At 50.2% G+C, this 15768-nt stretch overlaps 1 protein-coding gene across 2 annotated transcripts in view; it reads left to right on the plus strand.

Annotated features, from left to right (window-relative positions):
• BACE2 (beta-secretase 2) overlaps positions 1–15768 on the plus strand; it is a 93726-nt gene that overhangs the window by 22074 nt on the left and 55884 nt on the right. The gene's annotated exons all lie outside the window — the stretch shown is intronic.

The following is a 15768-nucleotide window of genomic DNA, read 5'->3' on the forward strand; positions in this document are numbered from 1 at the left end:
GATGGAAGACAGTACGTCGGGAAGCTGAGGGAAGCAGATCAGTGCCAAAGCCACAACAGCCCCGGGGAGCAGGCCCAGTGGTTGGCCCAGGCACGGGAGGGTTGTGGTTGACACAGAGAAGAGCTGTTTCCATGAGCTGGTGGGGTCCACAGAGAACAGGAGGGGGGGGTTTGGAGACTGACCACCATCCACTCTCTTAGAGGCTTTGCTGTAACAGGAGTGAGAAAAATGGGGCCGGGAGGGAAGATGTGGGTGAGCAAAGTTGTGTGTTGTCTTTCTCAAGATGGGAAAGGCAGCAACCTGCTTGCAGGCAAGTGGCAGTGGAGTGGTCCTGGCAGAGGAGGAACGAGAGATGCGGGACTTGGGGATGCGCTGTCCTGAGCAGGCGATGGGGAGGCTCCGCGTCTGCAAAAGAGGCTGGAAGGAGCAGGAGGCGGTTCTGTCTCTACTTTTGCAGTCTCCGTTGTATTTAAGGATAACGCACAAGAGCGCTCACGTGTGTTGGAGATTTTGCCACGGCTGATATGTTGCCTTTTTTTTTTTTTTTTTTTTGTCGGATCTTAGTTTCTCCTCTCTCTAAAATGTTCTGGAAGGTTTCCTGTGTGACTGGGTCACCTCGCTGTACAGTAGGAAATTGACAGAACATTGAAAACCAGCTATAATGGAAACAAAGAAAAATCACTAAACTAATTTAAAAAAGAAAGAAGATTTCCGTGGGGCCGTTCTCTACCCTAATTAGGAAAACATCTGTATTTTGCTGGCACACATGCAAAAGAAGGAGACATCATGTCTCTTCTGGACTAACATTCTTTCAAAATATCTGAACACCATAAAAGTGTGGCGATTTAATGTCTTTCCTGAGAGAAATTTACTTGGAAAGGCTCTAAAAACTCATTTTAACAGAGAATGATAGCTTTGATCGCCATATGCCTATGAAAATACTTTTTCTTCCCTCGTGGGTTTAATAAGAAAAAAACATCAAAGCCTTTGCCCAACCACATAGTGATAGCCCGTTTCTTAAATGGCTGAATTGAAATTAGCAAAGGGTAGGGACTCTGAAAACAGTGGCTTTTTTGTGTTATACATTCCAAGTTTGAGCCGATCAGATCGGCATGCGAAGAGGGTCTGTGGCCCGGAGGGAACCGTCTGGGGTTTTTAAGACGTCCTTGTGAAAGCAAGGTCCCGTCGCTGCAGGTGGAGGCGGCTTTGAGGGATGTGAGCTAATCAGCCACTACTGGGAACGTACCTGTGCTGCACACCTCTTGGCTTCTGGGTGTCTGTGCTCTTGCGATACTTGGGGCTTAAATCGCATTTTCTGCTTTCAAAGCACTTAATGATAATGCCGCACGTTTATTTTCATGGCACGTACGTGGAGTTAATGTCCAATAAACTCCAAGAGGCCAACCTCGCAGGGCCATTTGGCAGGTCAGTTTTAGATGCAGGGCAGTTATAATTTAGTCATCTGTATGCTTAACGCAAAATAATGGGTTATGTCATTGGCAGTCAATTTCCCTATTAGGTAATTGACTTTCCTAATTCTTTTATGTTTTACACGGTCTTAAAATTGGAGTTCCCTTTATACTCAGCAGTTAATGGACCCGACTAGGATCCATGAGGATGCAGGTTCGATCCCTGGCCTTGCGCAGTGGGTCAAGGTTCCGGCATTGCCACGAGCAGTGCTGTAGGTCATAGACGCAGCTCGGATCCCAGGTTGCTGTGGCTGTAGTGTAGGCCGGCAGCTACAGCTCCAATTAGACCCCTGGCCTGGGAATCTCCATATGCCGCGGGTGCGGCCCTAAAAAGACAGAAGAAAAAAAATTGATTATGGTAGCTTGATAAATATCATAAACAGAGGGAGGGTTTTTTCAGTTGGTTGGTTGGTTGGTTTGTATTAGTGTGTTGATTGATGTGGATAAGGACTTAGAAACTAAACTTTCAATTCAGTGGAAAAACCTCCAGTAAGTCATCTATAGTTATTTGTGCTTTATTCTCACCAGCCCTATAGCCAATTCAACAGAGACTGGAAGCCATGATGGAAGGGGAGGCTGGTCCTTGGTCTGAAGGCGAGATGATGAATTCCGCAAGGGGCCCCATATCTTCTGTCTCCATGGCCCAGGCTGTTCACTACATATTCATTGAAAAGAATAAGATCAATCTTCCCAAGGAACTGAAATAGGATTTTGAAGCGTCATTTGTACACCCATGTTCATAGCAGCATTATTCATAATAGCCAAAAAGCGGAAGCAACCCAAGTGTCCACTGATGGATAAATGGACCCAAAAAATGTGAAACGTACATACAATGGAATATTATCCAACCTTGACAGGGAAGGACTTTCTGACTCCTGCTGTGACATGGGTGAACCTTGAGGACATGCAAAGTGGAAAAAAAAAAAAAAAAAAGCCAGTTGCCAAAGGGTAAATGCTGGATTGCACTCCCCTGAGGTCCCTGGAGGAGTCAACTCCATTGAGAAGGAAGTAGAGGTCTGTTTCCGGGGTCTGGGGGAGGAGGAGGGGGGAGTCAGTTGTTTAGTGGGTGCAGAGTTTCTATTTGAGATGATGGAAAGTTCTAGAGATAGATGGTGATGACAGCTCCTCAGCAGCGTGAGTGTCTTAACTCTGCTCAACCACACGCTTCAAAATGTTAAAATGGTAAATTTCATGTTTTGTGCTTTTTACCACAATTTTAAAAAGGAATCTTAATACCTAGAATAATAGCGAAGAGTAACCATTTTATAATGATCATAACTTGAAGATCTTGCCTGTTGCTGCAGGGAGTGAATATGCTTTATCTTTATTTTTTTTAATATTGTCTGAAAGTTGTAACCGTATTTGAATGTTGGGAACTAGGATGAAGTTAATCCCCTATCTCTTTTTTTCTGAAAATTCGGATCTGAAATGGCTTTCCATTGGCAGTTATCAACTCTCGAGCAAAAAGGAAAAATTCAGTGAAACTCCAGAAATGTCTTGAGAGTTAAGACATTACCCCTTTGATGAGACTCTCTTTAAACTCCTTTGGAAAATGTGCAGAAAGAACTGATTTTTAGCTAAAGTGATGTCTCCAAAAATCCCTAGAAAGGTGTAATGGGTCTGGGGGCGTGGCTTGTTATCTCTTTGGGAAAGAAGAGGCTAGCTTGCCCTCTTTTAGCAGAAGTTTCCATACCTGGCCTCTCCGTCTCAGTCACCAAAATATGGAGACAGACCTGCTTTTGTCCTTTTTTTTTTTTTTTTTGTCTTTTTGCCATTTCTTGGGCCGCTCCCGTGGCATATGGAGGTTCCCAGGCTAGGGGTCGAATCGGAGCTGCAGCCACCAGCCTACACCAGAACCACAGCAATGCAGGATCCAAGCCACGTCTGCAACCTACACCACAGCTCACAGCAACGCCAGATCCTTCACCCACTGAGCAAGGCCAGGGACCAAACCCACACCCTCATGGTTCCTAGTCGGATTCATTAACCACTGCGCCACGACGGGAACGCCTGTCCTTTTTAGTGGTGCTTTCTGAGAAGCGGTTTTGGTGTGAATTTCCCAGAGGAAAAAGGGTCATTACATTTGTTGGCATCAGTGAATGCGACCCAGCCTTGTGACTCTCATCCATGTCTGTTTAAATATCCGCCTTCATTCTTCAGTCAGTGGAATTACTTCCTGCCAGCAGGTGGATCGTGTAACCTCAGAGGCTGAGGGAGACTCCCTGGGGGCCGTGATGTCCTTCTAGAAAGGGAGCCCAGAGTGTTTTCTCCACCGCCCTGCCCCCCGCCCCCCACCCCAGAGTTTGCCTACCCAGAGGGAGGGGCTGGCCAAGCAGCTGGAAGCATCCAGCCTACCTATCTCTGAATATCCCCCTGCAAACATAGAAGCACTTTGTGGCTTCTGGCTCTTCCTTCCAGAAGCTTGTGGACGTGAGGCTGCTCACAGCAGCTCCCCGAGTCCAGGATTGGTTTCTGCAATCAGGAGGCCGAGAACCAGCTGCTGGTGTTGTGATCCCTGGAGACAATGCACCGTGTGCAGCCTCTTTGGCCAACAACCAGGTGCCCCGTTCAGGCGTAACACCAGCCACTCCCTGAGCCCCACGCCCGGGGTAAAGTGCCTCCAGGTTCTGGCCCTGGTTCTCCCGGTCCAGGGGCCGCCCTGGATGTGTGATTACACCCCCTGGACCTGCATGCAGATGTCGTCTCTGGTTCTCGGCAGCCTGAACAGATGACCGGACCCTGGGAATATCAGGGGAAACAAACCCAGCTCAACACTCATGGGTAAGGATGAGAGCTGCAGATGCAGCTTTGTCAGGGCCGTGGGTTTAGAGGATGGCCTCCTGTTCTAACTCAAGTGTACTCTAATGCTGTTGCTACCCCACTGTTAAAAACTGTCCGCAGAGCCCAGGAGGCACTGCGATGAGGAGACCCCAGAACTCGCCAAAACCCCAGAGACCACTGTACCGTGCGGGGAACTCTGTCCAGACTCTCGGGATAGAATATGACGGGAGGTGATACGAGAAAGAGAATGTGTCTCTGTGTACGACTGGTTCACTCTGCTGTACAGCAGAAATTGACACAACACTGTCAATCAACTATGCGCTAATAAAATATGAAGACATAATTAATTTTAAAGAAAAACCCAGAGAGGGCCTGGACCCTGAGAAAACCCAGGCGGGAGAGCAGAAACTGGCTGGACTGAGTCTCTCGAGACCGCTGGTCTCCGTGATGTTTGGACACCCTTCATCCATGCATCAGCAGCCTTTCCCAAGCACTAACTGTGTGCCAGGCACTGCGCTCAGAGCTGGGGACACAGAGACACCGGGGTGATCCAAGGAGATGGAAGGGGAGAGAGAGAGGAACACTCTGGAACCCCCTGCATGGGATGCAGACTCCTGCAAGGGGAGGCTGAGAGAAAGGGCGGGAAACAGGGAGGCTGGGATCTCCGGGGATGGAGCAGCCACTCAGAGCGTGGGGAAGAAAAGGCCGGCCCAGTGAAAACCGCTTTCCTGGCCCCGAGATCAGTGTTTCCAGATGGGTCATAGGGTTTCCGGATGGGTCTCTGCTACGGGCACAGGGGACTCCCAAATATTTCAGTGCTTGCTCACGTCTCAGCATCATCTGCTGCGGGACCAGCCGCCATGCATGGGCCACTACCAAGTGCCTGGTGCCAGTTCTGGAGCTTCCACCTGCAGGTCACTTCTGGGCTGCAGTCAGACCAGCTGCCGTGCGGAGACTCGGACTGAAAGTCTGGCGGGGAATTGGATGCGTGTCCCGTTTGACAGTGATATCTGGAGAAATCCGCCCTGTAGCAAGGGGAAAGAGCACGTCACACCGCCTCTCTTGGGGAAATTGAAACACCCCCAGGGTGGCAGGCCCTCTTCGGGGTGCATCACACACACCGAGAGCAACACTTGAGCATCCTGATAAAGTTGAGGACACCGCGGCTCTGAGACAGGAGTTTATCTAAAGTTCCACAGCCCAGAGGAGGCTAAGCCTGGCTTCAAATCCAGGTCTAACTGATGCTAAAGCCAGTATTTTCAGGCACTCAGCTTTAGGGCAGGGAGCACCCTGGGCCCACAAGTGGGAAGGGAATTTGAAACCATCTAATGAATGGACCCAGCACTTCTAAGAGCTTCGCCTGTGGGGGTGTCACCCCCCTTCCCTTAGAAATCCAACCTTTCCACTCATCCTAATGGGGACAGCTTGGTTGAAAATTTAAAAAACTCAATCACACAGCCGCCCCTCCCCCTAGTAGCTGTCCTGTCGCCCCAGAGACAGGTTGCTGCTACAGAGGTAGCCGCAGCTCCCGTGTCCAGAAGGAGGCTGATTTTGGGGGGACATTTAGTTTTCCAAAACAGGGACCCCTCACGCGACTCCTCCTATACCCTACAACCTCCGAAGCATTTCCCAGCCTGCCAAGCCTTCAGTGTTCCGTGGAAAACTGCCACCACATTCAGATCAGGCTGACCTATCCCCCTCTCTCCAGGGTGCCCCTTGGCCATTGAAGTTTCCCGAAGGCATTAGGGAATCTGCAGGTCGCTGGACTGTGTTTGTCTAGTGCAAGCACTGTCTACAAGAGAGAAGCATGCCCTCTCTCCCTCTCTCTTGCTCTTTCTCGCACTCAAGCGCGCACACACACACACACACACACACACACGCACACACGGCATGAGTAGACTGTATCATCAAGCCCCTCGTAGCTAACTTCTGAAACATCTGTTGATGTTCAGCGGATCCCTTTGAAAATGATTTTTTTTTTCCTTTTCTATAAACACAGCCTTAATTTTAGAACATGGAGAAATGGCGCGTGGCAATTATTTTTGCTTTCTTCAACAAGACATGTTTAAGTAAATGAGATTCATTTCCAGAATGGAAGCCCTCAAAGAACGCAATTAGCAAGATCAGCGCCTGCAATCATATGTAATAACTGTGGGCAAACAGTCCCTCGGAGCCAGGCCGGCAAGGACCCCGCTGCTGTGCGTTCTGCTTGCAGGCAGACTTCAGCAGATGGGCTGCTAATGTAATTAGGAATCGTTGTGTGAAATGAGCCATTATTTAAATTATCTGCTAATTTTCCTATCTATTAACCTGCTGACAGAAAGAGGCAGCAACGAGATCTGAGAGATCTCAGGCTGCTAATCACGAACTAGATGCGCAGAACCAGGTCTTCCTTTTAATGCAGCCTTTTACCTTATTACGGCCCTTAGCAAATGGCTCTCTGTGCGGTGACAGCCCAGTGCATCAGCAGGGGAAAAGGGACAGGGGCAGATGGGCACTGGCTGTAGGTTTCCACCGGCAGCGCGTCAGTGGCGTGGGAGCTGCTCCAGTGGATGTTTGGTCTCTGGGGCACACGAGGCTTATGTGAGTCAGCTTCCCCCAGTTTCTCTCTACCCCGGACACTGGTGGGGGCAGGGCAGCATGGCAGGAAAGAGGAAAAGGCTAACACGGGGCAGTCCTGCGGCCCGCACACCCAGGGCCGAAACTGACAACACTGATGACTCAACTACCGACGGGCTGGGACTCGAACCCACAGTTTTTTAATTAAAATCCCTCGCCTGGTGTCTGGACTTACTGAAGTTCAGGTCCTTTGTGTCTCAGTGCAGAAGGAATTCAGTGAGAGGCAGAGTGATAGGCAGACAGATTTATTAAGACAGGATGCTGCGAGAGGTACAAGCGGGCAGGCAAGGAGACTCTGCCCTGAGGATTCGGCGGGCTACAGTTTTATCATCCAAGGAAAGTGGGGAGCAGGGAGACCACCTCTTCCTCATTCTTACATCACGAGCTCCTCCTTCGTGTCAGGTAAGGGAGTATTTGACCCTATGAGGTCAAACTAGGACTGTCGTGGTGCTTATTCAAATCAGCAGAAGGGGAGTTCCCGTCGTGGTACAGTGGTTAACGAATCTGACTAGGAACCATGAGGTTGCGGGTTCGATCCCTGGCCTTGCTCAGTGGGTTAACGATCCGGCGTTGCCTTGAGCTGTGGTGTAGGTCACAGATGCGGCTCAGATCCCGAGTTGCTGTGGCTCTGGCGTAGGCCGGTGGCTACAGCTCCGATTCGACCCCTAGCCTGGGAACCTCCCATATGCCACGGGGGCGGCCCAAGAAATGGCAAAAAGACAAAAACAAAAATAAAAACAGCAGAAGGATGGTAACAGGTGCCAAAATATGTGACTCTCAGGCTTCCCTGTAATGAGGGTCTCCCACTGTGGAAAGTCCTCTTTCCCTTCAATTCCTGTCCTTGGTCCTAAGGGTCATTGTCTTGCTGAACTTGAGCGCAGGACTTATTTTATCTTTTACTTAAGGACCTGAGGCATTTGTGGTTTTATAGTTAAGCAAGCCTGCTTCATTCTGATGGCTTTCCTGAGCCATTAGTAAGGTATTAACGGTGGCCTCCCAAAGTCCCTTTAGCTTCCCTCTCTATCTACGGTCCCCTGCTGGGACTTCTACAACCGCCTCTGTGGCTGCCCTACTCCATCCCTCTCAGAGACCGGGGCCGTCCATCCGAGCATCTCCGAAATAGAAGGCTTCACCCATCAGCTGCCGGGGTTCGGGGCTGCTCCCAGGAGCGAGCGTTCCCTCCCTGGCACTTTAGGCCTGCCCTGGACGCTGAAAGAACCCCCGCAACTGGAGTGAGTGTGGGGCACATGGAGGGCACCAATGACTCCCAAGACCCCCTCGCTGCTACCTTTGGTTAGCTTTGAATATTTAAGAGGAAGTGATGCCAGAAAGATGTTACCGGGATCTGGGTTCTTGTTCACGCAGCCAAGGAAAGAACTTCGCGAATACAGGCAGCAAGCTAGCAAAGTCTTTATTACAGGAAAGCAAATAGCTCGCAGGGCTGCTGGAGGGGGGAGAAGAGCCCCCCTCTCTATTGTCTTATAGGGGTTTTTAGCCCTTAAAGATGGGCACCAACCTGGGGTCCAGAAAGATGTGGTTTTCTGCCATTGGCCTGTTCGATTCCCCATATCAGTCCTTGTCCAGTAGGGCCTTAGGGGTGGACATGTCCCTTAAGTCTCACTGTTTCTTTGCCCTTTTCTTCCCGTAAACTGAGCCACAGGGGTTAGGAATTTATGTCTGTCTGGTCGCAGATACACTCCCTAGAGTAACCCAAGCCTGTGGGCATGTTACTCCCTGGAGCCCTTAAGCCACAAACGTTCATCAATGGCCTTGGCAAAGAATGCATGGAAGCCCATGCTCCACACTGAGGAGTGTGTGATTATTTGCTGTCGCAGCTGGGACGTTCCGCGAGCCACCCTAGCTGATGCTAGAAAAGCCTAATAGAGGCTGCGCACAGGGGGTTGGCCTGGTGCCCCCTTGCCCGCTTCTTGGCAGGTCAGCCTTTGTTATCAGCTTTCCACTCCTGGGTGGAGCGTCGGTGTATTTCTTCTCCAGGTGACTCGAGAATCCCTCTTAGAGGTGGGCAGTCATCACGGAGCTGGGCCTAAAGAGGGGAGGAAAATGGCTTTGCCCCCAAGCAACTTACAGTGGTAGAAAAACGGGAACCTAGGAGAAATGAGAGGCCAGTAAAAGGCCTCAGACAACTGAGGGAGCCAAAAATCAGGACACTGCTGCTGTCGGGGAAGAGGCGGGAATCGGGGCTGCAGCTGAAAGTCCTTTTGGAGGATGTGGGACAGGCTGGGTCTCCAGGAAAGCACTGGGTGTGGTTTGCCCTTAACCTCAGCTGCTGGCAGAAAGCGCGAGAGGGAGCTTCTAGTTGTGTCAAAGTGAAAGGAGGGAAATAAAACCCCACAAGATGTGCTGTTTTAAAAACAAGTAATCTTGGTCTCAGCAGAGCAAGACACGCGAGAAAGCCCTCGCTGTCCCCAAAACGTTCCCAAGGAATCTTCCCGAAGAACCCGTAAGCTTCAAATTGCTGCCGAACCTGCTCTGGGCCAGTGGTTCGTTGGGGTATCACAGAGTTTGTGTCAGTGGCCTCTGTGGCTCACCTCCGTCTCCCCACCTCCTGCTGAAAGGTGCATGTGTGATCAATGCTAGCCTTTACTACTCACCTTACAAAGGCCCCTGGAGAGGGGTCAGTCACCCCCTTCCTGGGCTCCCGAGCGGTGGACCACCCCCTGGGTGCTCTGTCACTGCTCAGCAAAGTGAAGGGCCATGGTGACATGCAGGCAGGACTGCCCTCCTGACATGGAGAAATAACCATTCACCATCCCACCCTGTCTGGCTCCCGCCCAGCAGTGACGTGGGCATAAGGGCTGCCCTCACGTCATGATTATTTTATAAACTCTCATTCTGCAAGTTTGAGCGAGACTTGCTGGAACTGGGGACTATTGTCAAAAACATCTTCCTAAGGAGAAAGCTTTCATTGGCAGGAAGATAGGACTTTCCCACGTTCACTCTCTTGTTTCTGGAAGAGGTGGTCTGAGACTTTTGCCCTCAGTCTCCACATTTGGTGTATCATTGGTTGGTGTGCCATGCAGGTTGCTCTTATGAGTGAATAAACACATTCTGTTTGCCTGGAATGTGCATCACTCCTATTTAATTTCCGTTTAGGGACATTCTCTCGTTCTCTGAATTTTCTGCTGTTTCAATAACTGTTCATTGATTGAGTAGCTGTGCTGCCCCCAACCACTGTCCAAGGTGCTGGACGGATGAAGGATGGTGGAACCACACGTGGACCGCATTGTCACAGCGGTGCCCTGTGCAGGGGATATTTTCTGGAGAAGACGGGCTCCAGTGTGAACATGATGCACACTGGGGACCTGCTTCTTCCATCAAAGGGCCCCTGACACCCTAATGTTGGCAGAACATTGGAGCAGCAACAAGCCAGTGACCTTGAGAATACAGGATGCTCGCTCTTATGCAGACAGATTTTTATCATTGTTACTGTATCCTTGGATATATCCTATATCCAAGCAGCTTTAAAAGCTCAGCTTGGAGTTCCCGAGTGGCTCCATGGGTTAAGGATCGGGTGTTGTCACTGATCTAGTTACAGCTACGGTGTGGGTTCAACCTCCGACCTGGAAATTTCCACATGCAGTAGGCACGGCAAAAAATAATAATAATAATACATTAATTAAAATAATAAAATCTCATCTTGCTTTTAGGAACCATTTAAATCCAGGAGGCTGATTAGGGAAGGATGTGGGACCTTCCGCCACTTGGCGGCCTTTCTGCATTTCTTGTAAAGTGGGCATGTTGTTTCTTACACGCTTCTGAGTCATTTTCAGTTGTGCTTTGAAAGCGCAAAGCATTTCCCGAATGTGAGATAAGGTGTGTATTTTGAGCATCCCTTTATGGGGCTGAACAACGTGCTCTGTCCCGTGTCCCTGGAGCTGAACCCAAGGGGGCAGGAAATGATATTGGAAATTCCCAGATGAAGGACACAGCAGGTGCCCTTCTGTGTGTGGAGTGAGCGTGTGAGGCGTCCAGAAGAAACATAGCCTACAGGCTGAGACTTGGCATCAGCAGTTTCAGCGTCCATCCTATAAAATTCATAGTGCAAGTGACTGTCTTTTTTTTTTTTTTTTTTCCTCCTTTGTGGTTGAGTGTGGGACTTGCAAAAGCAAAGTCAAAACCCTGGCAAGATGTCAACCTGAGACATAGCTGTTTCCAGATCATCACACAGAAAAAGGTGTTGGTGGCTCAGAAACGTGACTTGAAGCCCAATTTAGAGCATATTCACATCTTCCTGGAAATTCACTCCTTGCCTGACTTTGTGCTGCCTCCTATACTCTAGGAACAGCCGAGGTGTGGTGACCAGCATGGCTGAGCCGGGACTCCAAATTGAATTTTCTCTTTTCTTTTTGCTTTTTAGAGCCATACCTGCGGCATATGGAAGGTCCCAGGCTAGGAGTCGAATTGGAGCTGCAGCTGCCCGCCGACACCACAGCCACAGCAACACCAGATCCAAGCCGCATCTTTGACCTACACCGCAGCTCACGGCAATGCTGGATCCTTAACCCACTGAGTGAGGCCAGGGATCGAACCTGCGTCCTCGTGGATACTACCTGGGTTCGTTACTGCTGAGACGCAACGGGAACTCCCAAACTGAATTTTCTTGAAACCTGGCTCTTGCTAAAATAGCTCGGCATATGGTTGCGCCAAACACCTGGGCAATTAGAAGTAGGCTGTGTAAGATAAGGCAGGCTGTGTTTTGTTGTGACTTTCTCTGTTTTGTGTCGCCTGCCTCTGCAAGGGGGGGCCCTGTGCCTCATGGCAGAAGTGAGGTCGGGGGTGCATAACCAAGCGAGGTCGTGGTTCTGATGTGATGCAGAGGCTGTGGGTGGAATTCCACACCCAGGGAAGCAGAATGAAATGTCTGCAGAGAGAGTCCGCCATCACTGGGGCCATTGTGCCCAGGACAGTAGTCCTGTGTCTGGTCGTGCAGGAGTGTCGGGTGTGGACGTGGCATACCAGCCTGGGAACCCGGGCTACCAGGCGGCCTGACCTTTCCACACCCGTCACGTCCTCCTGGGCTGTTGGGTGCCTGCTGGCCAGGGAGACCTAGGAAAAGCTTATGAAAATAGCCCATTTTCATGACTGCCGGGGGCCTGGAGGGGAAGGCTGGCCTGGTGCAGGATCCACAGCTCTTGTTATTTGTGACTTTTGATGCCCGAGAAAAAGCATTGCCCGTGTTGTGCAGTTGCGGTGGGGAAGGGGGAACAGATGTCCCCTATCTGACAGCCACATACTCTTCTCGTAAAGCCCGACAGTCCCTGATTTGCCTCTTTATGAACTGAAGTTGGGCACTTGCCATCGGCCTCTCCGCGGAGTAAAACGTGAGCCAGTGCACCTGCCGACCGGCAGCACCCCCAGAGCGGAGCTCAGGGCGAAGACCAGGAGCGAGGCTCTCTGTGCGCCGGAAAAACTGGACGAGCAGGTCTTCAGAGACTTAGATATTTTTAGATTTCATGAGCCCAATTCTTGCATCGCCGCCTATCTAGAAAAAAAACACTAAAATCCGTCAATGATGCTTGATGTCTGTGACGAGCAGTCACCTGCATGAGACCAGCAGCAAATGTCTATAAGATGTGTGCCTGGGAGTTCCCGTCGTGGCGCAGGGGTTAACGAATCCGACGAGGAACCATGAGGTTGCGGGTTCGATCCCTGCCCTTGCTCAGTGGGTTAAGGATCTGGTGTTGCCATGAGCTGTGGTGTAGGTCACAGATTCAGCTTGGATCTGACGTGGCTGTGGCTGTGGCTGTGGCCGGTGGCTACAGCTCTGATTCAACCCTAGCCTGGGAACCTCCGTATGCCGAGGGAGCGGCCCTGGAAAAGGGAAAAAGACAAAAAATAAATAAAATAAAATAAAATAAAATAAAATAAAATAAAATAAAATAAAATGTGTGCCTGGCAGCAGGCCCCTCCCCGCTCCCCTTTCTGACTTCCATCTGGATCTTCCCTTTCCTCTTTGGGGCAGTGTGTCAAAATTATCTGAAATCCTGCCTCCTGGGCTGGAGTTAAGTGGACAAAACAAAAGGTGTCACGGTCACCTGTGAGAACAGCTGCTCCCAAGAAGGGGCCAGGGAGCCCTGAGGGAACTCAGGAAAGACACACAGGCAACTGGCCCCTAACCGAGGTCATCAAAGGAGTGAGTCCAGGAAGCCCAAACCTTCTCCTCTTCCCGGAGAAACGGGCTTTCTGGAAATCTTTGTCTCTAAATCCAGTTACCTGTAAATCTTTTGTTCCTACGACCTTCCCTTTGTTGCAAAAACTCCTGTATCCTAGCTCCCCCCTGGCCTCCTGGGAGCCGTTTCTCGGGGCTCCCTGAGATGCCATCTCCTGGGCTTCCGTCCTAATTTCACCCCAAATAAAACTGCACTGTCGACTTTCAGGTTGTGCATTTGTTACATGGACACATCCGGAAGGAATTGGGTTGTGTCTTGCCCTCTCCTCTTCACCTCTCCGTTCACCCCAGCACCTCGAAAAGCTCTTCCTGCCTTTAGGCATCTTTTCAATCCATGACGGGGAGGCAGGGCTAAGGACGGAAGGCCCTGTGAGTTCCGGGCCTTATCAGGTCATCTCGGACTCTCAGGACCGTGAACTTCATTCCTTGTACGGGTGGGGTCCTGGAACCTGACCTATTTCCGGCTGTAAGTGATAGGGTGACTTGTTTGAAGAAGTACATATTTATACAAAGAAATATGTCTTTGGTCTTTGTCCCTGTTCCTGGAACAGGGCTCCTGGAAGTTCCTCTGTGATAAGAGTGACAATGGTATCTTTTGTTATTCACAACAAGTGCCTTTCAAACACACCTGAGTTGTGTCCAAGGCTTTGGGAAAAAGCCCCAAGAATGGGGAACCCCTCTGAGACTAGTGTGGGTCCCTTTCCAGGGAGGGGTGGGGCGGGGTGAGGTTGAATCGGTCACCTGGCCAGGTGACTAATCCATCATCCCTCCAGAGGGCGGCCTCCGTAAAAATCCTAAAGGGCAGGATTACAACAAAACGTGCCAGCGTGCCCGGAGCTGCTGTCATGGCTCAGCAGCAACGAATCCGACCAGCATCCATGAGGACAGGGGTTCGATCCCCGGCCTCGCTCAGTGGGTTAAGGATCCAGTGTTGCTGTGAACTGTGATGTAGATCGCAGATGAGGCTTGGATCTGGCGTTGCTGTGGCTGTGGCGGAGGCTGGCAACTACAGCTCCTGTTTGACCCCTTGCCTGGGAGCTTCCATGTGCCGCAGGTGCAGCCCTAAGAAGCCAAAAAAATAGAAAAATAAAACAAACGGTGACAGGAAGTGATAGGACTAAGAAAAATGTGTACACTTGGATGTAAGTGGGATGAACCCATCTCTTAAAAGAACTGAAGTTATGGAGATTTTTTAAAAAGACAGGCAGAGATTCTGATATGACTGACTGCCCACCGGAAATTGGAATATTTAGGAGCAGAAAGAAAGGGGGGCTCTGCCCTGTGGGACCATCTGGCCCAGCCCCACTGCCTGCAGACAGCTGCCCACCCACTCTTTCCTGTGGCCACCTGGAGGATGGCACCTGTAAGGATTCCCCTGCATCTCCAGTTTCCCTCCAGCAACATACAAGATCATGCAGCTTCTGCTTGGTACCCACTGCACATTTATGAGAAATTCAGGTCAAATCAAATCCGAGTTGTGACTTGGGGACCTTGGGCTGTTGAACATCTAATATTTGAATAGAAAATGGATAACATATATTTTTTTTTCTTTTTTTGCTTTTTTAAGGGCTGCACCTCGGCACATGGAGGTTCCTGGGATAAGGGTGGAATCGGAGCTGCAGTGGCCGGCCTTTGCCACAGCCACGGCAACACCAGATCTGAGCTGCATCTGTGACCTACACCACAGCTTGCAGCAACGCCAGATCCTTAACCCACTGAGGGAGGCCAGGGATCGAACCCGCAACCTCATGGCTCCTAGTCAGATTTGTTTACGCTGTGCCATGATGGGAACTTCATGGATAACCTATGTGTTTTAATTGCACTCTGTCCAAAATCAATCTAAACATCCCTGTAAGGGAGGGAGGCCCTGCAATTTTTCCAGCAACTGCGTGTTCATAAATGGAAATTAAGGGCGGAGAATTCATTTCCTAAAGCGAGGACGCACAACGTGGCGTTTATCGTGTCTTTATTCAGTGTGAGAAGCCCCCCAAAACATGTGGAGCACAAGGAGCCAGACCCTCCACTCTCACCACCACCCCCGAAAAACAACCCCACACGATTCCATTTATATAACATCCAGGAACCCGAGAACCCAATTCGTGGTGACAGAAGTCAGGAAGTGGCTGCCTCTAAGAAATAGGAGGCATTGACCAGAAAGGGACAGAAAGGGACCTTCTGGGAATAACAGGAACTTCTCTGTCTTGGTTTGGGAGAACACTATGTCAAAATGCACCAGTGGCAAATCCAAGAAAGAGCTTGTATTTTTATTGTATGGAAATTCTAACTCATCAAGACTAATAATAATGATGACACCTGAGGCAGGGGTTCCCAGGTGCTGTGCCGTGGAGACGAGGGAATACCACCTGCCAGGAGGGGGCTGGGGAGGCATCCTATGGGGGAGGGGCATTGAATGAGGATTTCTAAGGGAGATTGGAAGGGCTGGAGGAGGCCACCCCAGGCAAGGGACCAGCCTCCGCCAACAGCCCAGGGTGAGAAAGCCTTGTCCCCAAGTACCAAGGGCTTAAAAAGGAAATCCCAGTTATTTCGCTGAATTTACCTTTCTTTAAGGTTTTTGTGTGTATCTGAGGCAAAACTGATCTCCCCTCCCTGTGTTAGGCTTCATAATGGACTGGGTTCAGGGTTCTGTTTTATAAAAGATAAACAATTGCTAATGGATAGAAAGGTCTTGTTTTTTTTTTTTTCAAATAA

This window comes from Phacochoerus africanus, chromosome 1 (assembly GCF_016906955.1).
Source record: "Phacochoerus africanus isolate WHEZ1 chromosome 1, ROS_Pafr_v1, whole genome shotgun sequence".
NCBI lineage: Eukaryota > Metazoa > Chordata > Mammalia > Artiodactyla > Suidae > Phacochoerus > Phacochoerus africanus.